Here is a 16,326-nt window from a genome sequence, read left to right as displayed (position 1 = left end):
GGGGGGCGGAGCTTCTGAAGCACATCAACCACCCAAGCCTCAGCATCAAAGGGATCACCATTTTTAATTGAAATGCCGTTTAATGTATAATGTGGTTCATTTATTTAATTTTGATTCAATAGTCAGGGAAACGGAATTGAGCTGGAAAGGTCAGACAAAATATAAGCATTCCAGAGCACACCAGCTCTATTAGTTTTTCAAACAAATCTACCTTCGCACACTATGAAAATGTGGCGTGAACTTTTTTAGGCGGCTGCAAATTGCCTCAAAGTTTTATTGATGATAGAGTAAAAAGCTCAGTTGATGGATAAAGAGGCTGCTATTCAGTATGCTGGGGATACAGCGTACTGTTGAAGGGATGCTTTTATCTCTCTCCTTGCAGCCGAGACCCGACATTTTCTTTATATGTGCCATGTGCAGGTTATCGCAGATGTAAATCATTGTTTTACTGTCAATCCACAACACTTACCGTCCCGTGCTGTCCAACAAGGGAGCATGTCATTTGCATGACATTTAATGCGTTGATTGCCATTATCGCTGGTGCATTTTCCTAGTGTGCAGGGAACAAGTCGGATCATAAACGTAGCAGGGTGGTAGTTTATCAATGTGTGCTCCCAATTAAAAAACTGGGTAGTTGTATTTCTGCATATTGTCTCCTATAGCTCACATTTTGCTGGCTTGCTGTTTACTCCTGCTTCTAGTTTTATGTTAAGCGAGGCTAAGTGCCTCCTGACTCAGATACAGATTCAACTCTTTCAACTATGTTGAAAAAACAAGTGAATGTGTCCTTAAAGTTATTAAAAAAGGAACTCCCACCTCTTATTTAAATACAGTTGCTACCTTGCCATTACACTTGTCACTTTCACGTTTCATCTTAAAGTACTGTTATCTGTTTGTCTGTGCAATTTTTTTAATGTATTATATTGTATATTTCATTGTAAATGAAATCATTTTCCCATTTCTTGCACTTACTTTATTGTTTAATGTCATGCACCAGCCGACAAATTCCTTGTATCTGAAAACATTTATGTCAATAAATGTTCTGATTCTCTGTGATTTAGTTTGTGAAGTTAGTTTGTGTAACTCATTTGCCAACACTTAAGAATTTCTTGTTTGGATGAGACCTCTCTTTATTGCAGGACATGGTATCTCTAACAAATCATTACTTGCAAATGAAATTACTTACAAACGTCCTTGCAACAAGACCTCTTCAAGTGTCCCCGCATTGGCGTCGTATTTCTGTATTTCTCACAAGTGAGCCTTTCTCCACACTCTAGCTAACTCGCTTGATGGAGAGGCACAGGATGTAATCTGGGATTAATTACTGGAATTCACTGCACCGCGCCTCTCTTCTCCTGGCGGCTCCGAGGCATCTGGTGGTGTCCAGGCTAATCTGGATGACAGTGGATTTGGATGGCATCTGGAGGACGCAGGTATCACTTTAGCGTCTGCGGCGCCATTCTAAACTCAATAATGTGTGCGCGTGAAGCTTTGTGGGCCAGCCGCAGCAGGTATTGTGCATTATCAACGTGTGCAGGTGCAGTTCTCGACGCTTTTGTGTGCGTGTGGTTTTGTATTTGTGCAAACCCTTTTTTTGGTCATGTGAGAGAGTAGGTGAGTCGGTAGCAAGTGGAAAAGCTTGACAGGAGTCCCACGCAGGCTGTCGAGCCACGGGTGTTTACAGTTAAAATATTTGCCTGTCTAGGGGATCTGAGAAGCTGGAGATAAGGCAGCGACAGGCCCTGTCATGAACAGAACTGTCTGTCTCCCTCCCACCCAAGTCCTCTTTATTAAAAGAACATTGATTTCTCTTAGCCTTTGATAATCTCCCCCCACCGGAGTCTAATCAAAACGCATCAAATGTTTGCCACCAAGGACAACCACGTCAAAAAGATTCCTCGCTCTGCGGCTGCCTTGTTATGCAGCATCGCTTCACTGCAGCGCACGGCGGTGCGATATGAGGAACGGTGCGAGAAGTTGTTTTTCTTCGCGGAATAGCCTAAAGTGACAGTCAAATCAGCAACGTTGTGTTTAAACTCACCAATTTTTTTTTTCAAAGCATTTTCATCTGTATTAAAACTTTATAGCTGCCATCATTCCTGCACAAGTTGGACAGCGCTGCGTTTTTTTTGTTGTTTTTTTTTCCTCGCTCGAGCTCCACTCCTTAAGATGTATGTGTTTGCACATTATGTGTGATCACAAGCTTGTACGCACGTATTTGTGCGTGTGGACGCAAACACATCCTCGCTTCCGACCTCAGGTTTTACTATTACGCTGCGTTCCCATGGTGACTGGGAGAGGGGGCGTCTGCATCAGGAGTACGCCGTGGGTTAAAGCTGTAGCCTAAGCAGGCATCTGGGCTCGTCTCCCAGTTGCTGGTTTGGGCCCCTCCTGGGCCTGCTGATGAGCGAAATTATTTTTAATGGATCTTCATAAAACCATCTGTATGAGCACACCTGCACACTGGAAGGCTATCGACAAAATGATTATGACCGCAGGACCCAGAAATTGCTCTAAAATGTGTAATCATTTTGTTTGCTGTATCCACAGCCTCCCTTCTCTTTCATGTATCTGTATTCTTTGGGCCCGGTTCAACAAAGCAAGGTTATTTTCTTCCGCTTGGGTCTCTGGCCCGCACAATTTCCATTTAGATTTGAGGCGGTGTTTTTCAACGTATAGCAGGTCTCTGCTCTGCATTCAAGGATGCTTTGTATTAAATGTCATGCAAATGGATTGTCTGACCTGGCCAGAGGTGCATTGTCCGCAATAAATAAAGGTTAATTGTGGATGTTAATTTCCACAGATTGTGGGTATAATAAAGCAGATTTTCCATCCAAGTTCCATAATGTCCCACTATCTTTCAAAACAGCGTTGACGTTGGTTTTGCAGAAATTTTGGCAACCTGATAAATTCTCCTAAGTGTGCTTACTGTTGACCAAAAAAATCTGCTTTGCCCTCTTTATTGTTATAACTGGCACTGTCGGGATGGAGGAAAAAAGTGTCCATTTAATATGCAATCATGCATTTTGAATATCTTCTTTGTTTCTTTTTCATCTCCTTCCCATAGATCTATCACTGGGCTCCTTTGTATCATCATTTCAAATGCTGAAGGGATCCAACACAATCTTAGCTGACAGGTTCAACTGCTTCTACCACACATCCCCCTGTTACTTCTCATCAAATTTGATTTGTATGAAGATATAGCTGATGTTTTATTTATTTTCGCCCGGTGAGAAAACCCGCAGGTACCCTCTGGGTGTCATGATTTATACGTACTGAACAAAAACAAAAGACAGACACTGTCCTTGCACCTCCTGGCGTATACTTTAATGAAATTCAATGAGATGAAATTTAGCACAACCTCCATTGGGGTTGGCCGTATCATTTTGAAGTGCTTCATTACAGCAGTGGTGGGGGCCTGTGGGATATCTTCATTTGGGATGTGGCATGCCTCATTCGTCACTGTAAGATAAGGAACCAAAGGCCACTGTCGCTGCTAGAACACTGGCAACTTTTGTTTTATTTAGTCACACTAGTTGCGTTACTTCTTCACTCCTGCATCTAAAAATACAGTGAACTCAAATCTGCACAGGGCATTGATTAACTAAACAAAATAGAAGTGTTTCAACGTGTCATGAGCTCGTGTAAAATCACTGATACAGAATCAGTGAAAACAGTTAGGGCTTTGTGTTAAAATAATAGTGTTCCATTACAGCTGCGCACGGCTGTGTGCACAGGCTCCCACGGGTCCCTTTTGCATAGCTCGTTGAGGTGTGTGCGCTCAAATGTGTGTGTGAGATGTATGAATGCCCAGCCGAAGCTCTTTTCTAATTCTTAGAGCCAGATGTTCCTCTGATTGGAGGATGAGGAAAGAGTGATGAAGAGAAGAGACAACCAAATAATGAGGCTCGCTGCATCAGAGTTGCCCCTTTCAACTGCTGTCTCACTCACACTCGAGTGCAGTTTGCCACTCTTGCCACAGTTTGCTCTGTTTCTTTACTGTGCCTCTTATCTCCCGCCCAGATTTATCAGTTTTCTCTCTTTTTTTTTCTGTTTTCTCCGTACTCTCTATCTCCATCTTCTTCCACTCAGTGTGTCTCTTCCCCCCCCCCCCACACACACACACCCCATCTCCCTTCCCCTCACTCCTACTGATATGGAGGCAGATGCTTTGGGCCCCCAGAAGGTGAGTGTCTCTGATATAAAAAGGCCTAATGAATGGGAGCCGCCTGTTTGTGTGCCTTCCGCCAAGTAGTGCAGCTGCACAGGCGCTGGATGGCACAAACAAAAGCCTCCTCCGTCCCCTTCTGCAGATCCGCTGCAAACGCCATCGTGTTGCACGTGTGCGGCCTCAGATTGAGGCAAATGAGTTAATCCATAACAAGACCTAACACAAATACAAACAAGTGGGCTTTACTCATTCGTAACTTCGGTCCAAAGGGCTTTGTCCCGACACAAGGTGGAGTTATTGATGAAACCGTGCCACCAGATTATTTCCACACCCTCAGTGTGCGTGTGCTGTAACCTCACGCTGGGTTCGCGTCCCTGGGCTAAATCCTCTCCCTTTTGCCTGTTTCATAGCTATTTTCGGTTAATTACGCTTAATGAATTTGTGCATCCTTATTGTCCTCTAGAGCACTGAAGAGTGGTCTCTTGTCAGAGACGGGAGGAGGGGGAACCAAAAGCTGTTTTGTCAGTCTCTAATCAATCTCCCAGGTTTTGATTGATGTCTGTCTGGTCTACTTTTTTTTCTCTTTTTTTGTGTGTGTGGCAAGGGAAGTATTTTCCCCCCTTTGTTTATTCCATTATCTTAAAGCTTTGTTGGGGGTGTAATGGAAGCTTAGAGGAACAGGTGATGGGGCTAATTAGTCATTAGCGAAGAGATTAGGGTCCCAAATGACAAGTGCATGGTTTACAAGGTCATAATTTGATTAAAGTCGCTGCCAGTTGATGGGAGAAGCTACTCTGAGATGATTAACTTGTCCCCCATTCCTCTGTCTCTTTCTCTCCACATGCCACCAAGATTATCTCTAATTTTATCATACGTATAGAAGCGAGCGCATGTTTGCCAGTTCATGTGTGACAGCCTGATGGACCATCGACTGGCCTCAGTCTATTAAGCTGGCTAACCAGTCTTGGGCCCTTTTCATTTGAGATGGTGATGGAGACAGTCGACAATACAAACACCAGTTGATCCTCGTCTACGTGTTGGATCGGTTTCATGAAAATATTGTCGTATCCAGCACAGTAACGACTTAGTCTAGAGTCACACTGGTTGCACTTTTGTGTTGTATGTGTGCTTCAACAATACGTCTCTTCCAATTACTTGTCTTGTAGTATGAATGAAATAAAGATAAAACGTTAACTTTATGATTGCAGAGCGGTGGCCATCAGGAGAGCACACTAACGTGCACTGAGAGGCATCATGTATGCATGTAAACAAAGCACAAAGAAGCTCAGATTACCATACATCCAGTCTCTCTTTCTCCTCCCTCTCATGTTCTGTTATTCCGTGTGCGTGCGTCAGTGTTTGAAAATACAACAAGAAACACAGATTCCTGCGTCAAGCTCCAAGACTCTCCACAACAACATGGGTTTTGTTGCTGCCGGTGCGTGGGTCCATGTTGCAAACAATAGGGTGCTTTGACGCGAGTAATACGCCGTCGGTGTGTGTTGCCCTTAACCATCATTCCTGTGATGATGCATCTTCTTGACATGCGGATGACTTTTGCATTTGCTCATAAAGGAAATGTGAGATCATCAATTATACTTGGGTCAAGGGGTCAGAGCAGCCTGGAGGCACTGTGCTCTCCTCTAGAGAGATGCCTTCAATTTGTGTTTTAAAGCTCTCAGGATACAAGTGAACCACGTTGCTCTCTGAGCTGAAGACTTATTTATTAAACACCCTTTTGTGATTTTCATTGGAAGAATCAAAAAGAGTGTGGCGCATATATATTGTTGCCTAGCAAATGGACAGATGAGTTAGCTGGGAAGGTTCTCTCTCCAGTGACCCGTCTTTATTTCGTGGCAACCAATACTTTCTGGGCCCCACACTGTCAAAAAGAAAGTGGGTCGAGCTTGACTGGCATGCGGTGGAGTTTGTGGATCAAACATTATCCAAGTGTGCGGTTCCTTGGGCTTGATGTTTGTGCCCTGCCCTTCACCTCTCCCCTGAATCACCTTCTCTCCCTATTGTTTACTAGTTGCAGTTTTCTGCGATCAATTATTGATAGGGGTCAGTAGCGGAGCAAAGTCACCCCATCTCAATTTTTAATGTATAATATAGTAGCGCAAATGGTGATCCCTTCACTTCTATGCTTTCGAAGGCAAACACTTCCCTACGAGTCCCATTGGTTTCAGGAATTCAGTTTATAAATATGTTCCCCTCAGGTCCATTGAAAGCCACACTGCAGCCTCATATGTAGTGAACCATGCCACCAGTGAATTAGAAATACACTTAAACCCCTTCAAAAATCGAAGAGAGTCAACATATTTCCACTGCACATCCTAAGTGGCCTTTTGAAGAAAGTAATAACCTTGAATAATCTTTTAAAAGAATAGAGGAGTGGGTCGGGGAACGGAGTGGGTCAAAAATGGGCAGAGGAGGCTCAGAAAGACGGGGTCCGGTGGTGTCAAAGAAGCCATGAGTGAGATATTGAGTCTCATTTATGTTTAATAGACACATGGATGAGGAGTCACATTAGAGATGTGGGGTCAGTTTAGGCAGGTCACTGAGCAGGAAGAGAGAGATAGCAGTGCATGTTTACCGCATGTCTGCATGCACGTGTGAGTAAAAGCTTTATTCATTCATCGGTCTCATCTTCAATTGTATGTTTGTGTATCTTCCTGTCGGTGTGCGCTGTTGTCTCTATATGCTGCTCAAATAACCTAAATGTATCCCTTTCTTCTACAAGAGCATATAGCAGTGTATTTTTAGGAATGCACCGGTGAAGGGTCTATAAGTCTGTTTTTTCTTCGCTGCTCTCTCTCCTCTGGCAGGGCCTCGTTTATTTTGCTGGCCCCTTGGTGAGGAAGCAATGGCTCCTGGAAGGCGTCAGTCGCCACAGCTTGGGGCTGCTCCGACAGATGTGGCTTTAGCATTTTAAATTCTCCACCGCCTCGTCCTCGCACACAGCCGCAAGCAAACACGCGTACAATTCTAAAGGATACTAGATTCTGCCAGAACCTGGGTTACAACAACAATTATTTGAGATACGTTTTTTTTTTAATTTGGAGATTGTAAATGGATCAATCAATGTGGTTAAAGTGTAGCCTTTCAGCTTTATTTCAATGGATATTACAAAAATATGGCATTTGCTGTTCCTAAATTCGTCCCAGATTTGCAGAGATTCAGATGTAATTAGACACACAAACATAATAGTGAATATGTTTGTTTCCAGATTTTCTATGTTTTTTAATGCTTGTAGGGAAAATCCTTTGCAGTCTGATTGCCTGAAGTCTCACACCATTAGAGTTACTGTAACATCCCGTTAGCTCCATGTGTGTCTCCTGATTGGTCCTTCCCTTCACCTGCTCCCAATCACTCCCCTGCTTTCCATGTGTGGGTTTCTGGATTGGTCCTTCCCTTCACCTACGTACAATCACCTTCCTCTGCTTCTGCTGCGTCCCAGTGCCAGATTGTCTTGGTTTCCACCTGGTGAGTCAACTGGCCTACCAGCAGTGTTTTCCCGTGTCAGCTTTTTGGACACTGCATTACTCTGTTTTTGAAACTTGCCTTCTCCCTGTCGGATGCGTTTGCCTTCATGGACTGACCCCCAGTGTATGACCTTTTGCCTATTTAAGACCTTGTCTTTCTCCTCGCCTCCTGTGGCATCCTCTGCTCCTGAGTCTCTGCCCTACCGCCCCTGAAACCGTGACAGTTTCCTCCCTCGAGATGCTTTCAAGTAAAAGAAGCATGCTAATTTGGGTTGAGATCAGGTGACTGACTTGGCCATTGAAGAATATTCCATGTCTTTGTCTTGAGAAGCACTTGGTTGGTTTTCATAGTACGTTTTGGGTCATTATCCATCTGTACTGAGAAGCTGCAGCATTTGGCTGTGGAGACGGTACATCCCTAAACACCTCAATACTCATGCTGCTCCTTCTACCAGCTGTGACATCATCAATGAACACCAGTGACCCAGTTCCATTGGCAGCCATAAAAGCCATCGCGCTGCTTCCACCGTGTTAACCAGATGATAGGGTTTGCTTCGAATCAGGAGCCGTTCCTTTCCTTTGACACTTTTCTCTTCCCATCGTTCTGGTGAAAGTTCATCACCATTGTAATTCTTGTCAATATCATTGGGTGAATACGATCCTCATTTTTCCACCTTTACCTGCCCTCCCAATTGTATGTGTCCCCTGGTCCTTCACAGTTGTGTGAAGAGGAAAATAAGAAAAATTGTGTCACATTCCAAATACTTATGGTTCTGATTGAGGCTCTAATGGGTGACGTCACAGTAACTGTAAACGTTACAGTCTATGGTCTTAAAATGTAAGTAAAAAAAAAAAAACTTTGGTAAAAAGTTCCCGACTTCATTAAAATATGTATTGGCCTTGTATTGTTATTCCACTTATCTTCAATTATCTTGTTACACATTCTTAAATCTAAATTACAATCTATGAATATGTAAATATTAGTTTAACTTCTGGACACGAGATGTCCTGTACTCTACTGGAAGGTCATTTTCTCACCCAATGAACTGTCTTTTAAAGCCTCTTTTATGGGAGACAGTATCAATGTGACGAGCTCACCGAGGGGGCTCAGGTCTCTGGTGGCTTTCTCAAGGCAATACCACCACTGCTTATTTTAGACGGCGCTCGCCTCTACAGCACAAAGCGGGGGTCACTTTACATGCAGGACCAAAGCAGGAAACTCTATCTGACACTCACAAAATAAGAATGCTTCTAAGTGAATTGACGGTCTCTTGCTTCTTCTGCCTGAAAGTGGCCTTTCAAAGGGTTAGTGATTTTGCCCTGGGAGAAAGCACTTGGCGTGGTGCACCGTCGAGGGGAAGGGTTAAACACAACATCTCTCTTGGATCATGCGCGCATCAATGCAGCATTGACATTTTATTTTAAGCTGCACAGAAGAGTAATATCTAGCAAATAGATGGTGTTATTGGCTGTAATGCATGTATATTGTGTTTTATTGACTTGAAGAGTCAGGATTCGCTTCAATCCACTTCAAACATTAGCTGTAAGGTAGGAGGCAAGATGTATATAAACCTGGGGTGGGTATACATGTTGACGCCAACACTGCAATTGATAGTTAAAACGCCTTATTTCGTATCATGGTTAAGAAATTACTTGATCTGTTAAATTGACAGTTGATGAGCTCTTTTCTAATCTGCTGCTAAATGCTTCATTAAATGGAAAAGACGGGACAATGCGAAACATGCTGATGAGCATTGCCAATGAAGTGAGAGAATCTGTTTTTGTTGTCTGCGACAAAAACAACATAATGCGATAAAGGTTTAAGCCAACGGAACAAGCCCCTGGATTTGGAACGGCAGAGAAATCATGTAATGCTCTAAGATTTGGGTACTTGTGCTGAGAAATAAACAAAGAGCTGCATTGAGAGATGACAAGAAAATGAAAAAAGAACAACTGAAATAGTTACACTCCCCATTTCAACCATCTCTCGTGAGAAAATAGAATAGGAAATAACAACCACTATTTCTATCTATTGGACCAGCCAAAGGCACATCAACTATTTTCTCTCCTCTCTCCCCATCGTCACTGAAAGCAATCATTTTAGAATTGATTTTCATGGCTCACAGAGAAATAATGGGAATTCTTTCTAATGTAGAAATGTATGTGTTCCTTTTGGTTAACCAGAATAGACCATATTTCAAGCTTGTCAGTTAGAGGAGTAAAAATACCTCTCAGATTTTGCTCAACTTTTTCCTCTCCTATTCCCACTGTCTGAAGTGACAACTCATCAGCGCTAAAAATCTATCAATTTGATTCTATATTCCTGACTTTGGAAATGATGGGATGAGTCTTTTTAACACTCTGGGTCCACGTTTGTCTCTTTTGAGGAGAAAATAAGTCACGCCAACCAGCAAATCATTCTTCACGGTGGCAACAGGGAGGGGGGGAAATGACAATTGCCTTAACATGCCCCAGTTAGCACTCACCCAGTGCATTCACACTCAGACACACTCGTGTCTTGTTGCTATGGAGCTGAAGTAAAATCTACGTGTCCATCCACCGCACGCCCCACTGTCCCATTTGAAAAGCTCTTTTCCACTTGCCCTCTTCCATTCTCCAGAATTGTACGGGCTCTTTTCACCCACTGCCGCTCACAAAAACACAGTAAATCCAAAAGCAGCAGCTCCTCTCCCCTGGATGAGCCCAAATCCATTTACCTAGGGTTTATCCATCAGAAGCTGTCGAGTGCGTAACACCCTGCCCAGGTGCCATTACTGTACCATTACATACCAGATTCCCCCAGTTTATTACCACTATAGGAGCGTGTCAGCTATTATTAATGATAGCTCAACCCCTGCCGATGAAAGAGACTATTGATTGACAAAGGAGGTGAGGAGGTTGAGGATCGCCCAGACATTACCTGTATTTTTTTTTCTCCCTTTTTTAAAATACTGCAGCTCTTCAGCAGCGTTCTGCAAACTGGGACAAAGTGTACTCTCTAACTTACACAGTTGCTGCTATTTCAAAAGTAGATTTGCAGCTGAGATTCAGGTCAACAACATCTAACGCAAGGCTCCTTGCATCTCTTAAAAATAATACTCTGCAGATGTGAAGGCAGATTTGAAGAGTGTAAGTGGGGAATTTGATCAGATACGTACATAAACACAGAGAAATCTGCCGGTCATTTAATAAAGGGCCATTCCAGGGTTTTGTATTGATCTTCTGTAAATTTGGCAGACTCACAAGTGACAGATATTTAAAAGATTTGCCAAAATCTTTTCAGACTTTTAGTCTCACATATGGGCCAAGCCATCACTGCAGCCTACATTTCCCACAATGCAACTGAATAGTGAATTTTCTGGAGGCTCAGAGCCTTGTGAATACTCAAATCTTTTTAGCTCCACGCCCCTATTGCTTTCTACTAATGAGTACTCCTCAACCCCACGATGATGACATCATCAGGGTGTGTGCATGCATGTGTCAAAGCTCCTTTAATTTTCACCAGTCCACAATAGATGGTCTTCACTAAGTTCTTGTTGACAAGAACACCGTAATCAATGTCGATCTAAGAAGCAAAGGGGGGAGATGAAGCGGGTTTGAAATGACAGCCAGCTTCCATGACACTTGCACAATAAACAACCAAGATGTCAAAAGTAATTAAGGTTGGCCATGATGTGAGAGAAGGGTAAAACCTCATCCCATCTCATAAGCCCTTTTATCAGTGCCATGCTTTGTTAAATTATCATCAACCAGTGTCATTTGCAATCTGCAAGTGGCCACTCCAGAGTCCTGATGGGGAAAAGGGTCTATTGGTCCTCGTGCTGACCAACGGAATGCCAATGAGCCTTTAACTACCCAAAGCAGATGAAAGTGAAGAAGAGAGTAAATGGGGTACCGAGATGAGCAAAGAAAAAGCCCAGGAGCTTTCAATACAGATCGTTTGCATTTCCTCTCCCTGACAGAGCAAAGAGATGACTGAAAAAGTAAACAGACTTTGTCTCGCAGCAGCATATGAAGTTTGGTGACAACCCCGGCCTTTATCTGACAAGCAACCCCGAAAAAATAAAATAAAAATCCCTTTCGATAAGGAATAGAGGTAGTTATTAAATTGTAAAAGCAGGAGAGAAGCATTGCGCTGAGCACAGCATACAGGGAAAGTACCGTCTCTCTATTAAAAGGACACAAGCGATGGAGAATGTGCCGTTTCAAACCCGTTGTCTCCATTTTCCTTATTTGCTATTGTGGAGGATCAATGATAGTGTACAGCCGTAACCTGCCAAGGTTATTTCCTCAGTATTACTGTCTTATCAAGCTGAGTGAAAACTTGTTGGTTCCGTCTGCAAAGCTCAGCCAAGCACTGGGTTTACAAATGCTGACGGCTGTGAATGCTCGTCTGTCGAGAGGTCATCTTGCAACACGGGAACAGTTGGTCCTTGAATAGACGACATCTTTTGCAGGCAAAATTGCCACCAGCGACTATAGGGGATGCACAGCAATTTGAAAAACACAGTATAGTGTCCTTTTTTTAGAAGTTTTTATTTTTTATGAAAAACTGCAACACGGTGCTGAACAGATTAGTGCGCGGCCCTCTTCTCAAAGTAATAAGTAATTACAGGCAAGTTTCCGTTTTTAAAATGAATGTGCAGACTGTTTAAAAGAAAAGTTTAAAATTTACATAAACAAATCCATTCAGTTAAAAAGAAAGTCCGAAATAGAAATGGGACCATGATCAAATTACATTCTAGGAAACTATAATCCTCGAATCTGGACGTTAAATGAAGCTTTGAGACTCTAGGATTTCAAATAATACGGATACAGTCTATAGAAGATGTTTCTTCAACATTTTTATCAATGGCTTATATGGATACGACAAAGTATGGATATGTTGGACTAAAATGACCAGACTAAAATGTAGAATCTAAAACACAACCTCCACACTGCTGCTTTCTATTAATTCATGCACAGAAATGCTGTAATTATTCTATCAAGGTATAAGCCCTTAGTGTGTGTGTGTGTGTGTGTGTGTGTGTGTGTGTGTGTGTGTGTGTGTGTGTGTGTGTGTGTGTGTGTGTGTGTGTGAATAAATCTCTCCTTTTACATGATACATTTTTACATACAATACTTTTCAAGTGATTTTTTTGCAGGCCTCCATCATTTAGAAGTGTCTGCCAGAGTTTGTATACTACTAATTCATTTTGCAAATTACATTCTAAGGGGAAACATAATTGCTTTTTTTCTGTATTAAACCAAGACAATTATGGTTATTTAACTATAACCAAAGCCTGTGAGCGCTTCATAACCATGAAAGACTTAGAATCTGAAAAACTATAAACACACTGTCAGTAAATATTTTGCAGTTGCCTTTAATGTCAACATTTTTGTCACATTCAAGATTCAAGATGTTTTTCCTGTCATATGCTCAGATAACAGTTGTTCTATACAATGAAAATCTTATTTTGCTCATGCAAATTCGCATGGCAGATACGTATGCTAACAAAATGTACTAATATGCTGAATATAATAAGGCAGCATTGCGTTCACATTGCTGCTACAAATTGGTACAATTATTTCTAGGAGACCTGGTTAATGGACGAGTATGTTGCATTGATAATTCCTTTACATGTAGAGGGATAATGTTCCCTATAACCATACTCATGAAGGCATCCAGGCGCATGCGGCTACATCTTGAAGGGATTAAATGTGAATGTGCGGACATAAACAGTATGAATACATGCACAAATGTCAATTAAGTTTAAAGAATACACTCATAGAATATTCATGGGAAGACCATACCTTTTTGTAAACTGGCTTTTACAGTCTTCTGACAATTCAATCCTTTAGTTTCTGTCTTTATTGTCAATAGAAAGGAAGTGTATGAGGGGCAAGGTTTCTGCAGCACCTTTTTATAGAGGCTGCTCCCATTGGTTTGCCAAGGCTAATCCTGACTGAATGAGCAAGCACGAAGATAAATGTCTGCTCTACATCGAGCTCTGTTAGAGGGACGCCTTGGCAAACGATCTCAGTTCTTTAAAAAGCATTTCTCTTTGATTATTGAAAAGGAATGCAGCCTGCCAAGAGGTACAGTGGCTTGGCTGCTGTGCTGACATGGAGCGGTACTATCGCTCTCCACTGGGGTTGTTTGGGATTCCTGTAGTATTACTTGAACATACATCTTTGCCCTGACAGGCTTTTTGTTGTGCCAAGGCCTCCATGTGGGAATATGCTTGCGGCCTGATCTGAATTTCAAATCTGAATCAATTATTAATTAATGGCTAATGCTGAGTAATTGTGGCCTTTTTCTCATTCATAATACGAAAATGTGAAAAGGATGAAAAAGGAACATTGTTCAACACCTGTAAGAATAAATGTGCCAGTGGGATTTTGCTTGTTTTCCTTTCTTTAGGTTTGTAGATTGTCTCTCTGATACACTTGCATTATAGAAATTAGAAATATTATATATTACACAGGAGTATGTCCCTTGTAGGCCTCGGCTTGTGGTGAGTTGAGCCTGACCGTGAGCCCCAATTTTAATTGGATCTTTACGCTGGTGTTCATCAGCTGATCTCAAGTCCTGACATTTTGCTCAGAAAGGAGAACAGGTGTTTTACTAATAGCCTGTCATGCAACAGTTGGATTAAATGGCATCGGCTTCCTATTGAGTTAAATGCCACCCATTGAGCTCACTATTTTTGGGAGTATCCTGTTTTGAGGACATCCAACTGAGCTTTAAACTGTGAAAATTGAAGGCATTCTAGCGATCCTGTACGTAATAAGTCAAATGAAAATGGTCGCCATTTTGATATGTACTTGTTCCTTCGACATTAGTTTCATATATGCTGATTCTAGATTTAACTATAATAGGCTTGATCATGTGTTCATATAAATAGATTTGGTTAATTTTGTCTGTGGCTATTAAGTCTCTAAATGTTCCCATGATTCAAACACTTCAAGCTGTTGAGTGGAGTCATTTTATAGTGTGTGTGTGTCATTTGAAATGCTTGAGTCACATTTGAACTGCATGACAGATGTTTGAACGGCATGCTCCTGCCCGAATGGAAGGATTAAAGCAGTTGTTTTTGGAGGAGTGCCATTCAAGACCCAGTTGGGATGCATTTACCGAGGTGAATCTTTAAAAGTATGTGAACTGAATGCAATTGGTTGCAATAAGTTGAAATCAAAAAGCTCAAACAATTAAACTTTTGACTGCTTTCTTCCTCAAACATATTCAGTCACACACCCATGGAAACTTTTCAACCAAATCCCATGAGAGGGCCTACATTCATACAATTCAGGGCTGCACAAGGTAAAACGTGATTAAATGCTAGTTGTTTGATTTATTGTACTGCTATCTTTACATTTTGTAGACCGTAGGCAGATGGTTGAAGAAGATGCAAAGAGACGCCTCAACTGGGCTGGGGCAGCGCGTTGGTAAAGGGGGGAGGTATCGGTAAAAAGGAAATCGGGTTGAAGAGGGGACTATGTCAAGACTCTGTGGACCACAGTCATTATTTCACCGCTAATGAGGAAAGAGGTGGCCATCTCCCTGTGGCATGTGTACCCCATGTGTATGGAAGCATTTGTCGTGTCAGGTAATGGCGAAAGACAACTGTGGCCTAAGGCAGTCCAATTGTGCTCTTGTGGTCACAGCCCAGGAAGCAAGTGTATCTAAGAGAAACATAAAAAGGGGGGCAAGTTCCAAACTGCAACCTTTTCACTGCTGAGTTTCCAAGAAATGGATGATTCAGTAACTGGGCAGCTGACTTCAAACTGCCCTTCCGGATGCATGCTGACCAAAGACTGTATATACACATACTATACTGTGTGTGTGTGTGTGTGTGTGTGTGTGTGTGTGTGTGTGTGTGTGTGTGTGTGTGTGTGTGTGTGTGTGTGTGTGTGTGTGTGTGTGTGGTTGGTTGGTTGGTTGCATGCCGCCTGCATGCGTCAAACAGCTCTATTTGAGGTGGCAGGCACAGGTGCGCTAACGGCATGGCAGGCTCCAGCAGGTTATTGGCCGACAGATGGAGCGGAAGGCGGGGTGTGCTGGGGGACAGGGGCGACTGTGGGGTGGAGGGGGGGGAGTTGGAGGAGAGAGGGAGGGAGGGTGCATGACAACTGTTGGGTGGGGATCTGCAAGAAGTGGCAAGTGGTACTGTCTAAGCTTTTACGCTTAAATGTGGACGTTCATTTGTATTTTTTATGTGGATGTTGTTTTTTTTTGCATTTGGGCAGCAAAAGAAGAGAAAAAAGAAACATGCACTTTATTAATCCCCTTGGGGAAATTCTTCTCTGCATTTGACCCATCCTTGGTTAAGCAGCAGTGGGCTGCCTTGAGAGGCGCCCGGAGAGCAGCGAGGGGTTAAGTGTCTTGCTCAGGGACACTTCAACATGTGAACTGTGGAGGGACTGGGGATCGAACCGGGGACGGAACAACCACTCATCCCCCCCGAGCTACAGCCGCCACACAGCAAGAAATGTATATGGAGTGGCTTTCAAAGCAATAATGTCCACACACTGGTGGTGGTGGGTCAAACAAACACAGGACTGATGCAGGAGGCCGCTGATTGTGTCCTGTGTGAAACATTGAGTTTACGCTTGTCAGGTAAAGTTCCAAATGAAAGTCTGCCAAGAGCGGTTGTTATTCACAGTAGTAGCATTACAGTGATACGCTGT

Source organism: Clinocottus analis, unplaced genomic scaffold, assembly GCF_023055335.1.
Source record: "Clinocottus analis isolate CAN_PGR_092001 unplaced genomic scaffold, fCliAna1.0.p SCAF_21, whole genome shotgun sequence".
In the NCBI taxonomy this organism is placed as follows: domain Eukaryota; kingdom Metazoa; phylum Chordata; class Actinopteri; order Perciformes; family Cottidae; genus Clinocottus; species Clinocottus analis.
This window is presented reverse-complemented; position numbering follows the sequence as displayed.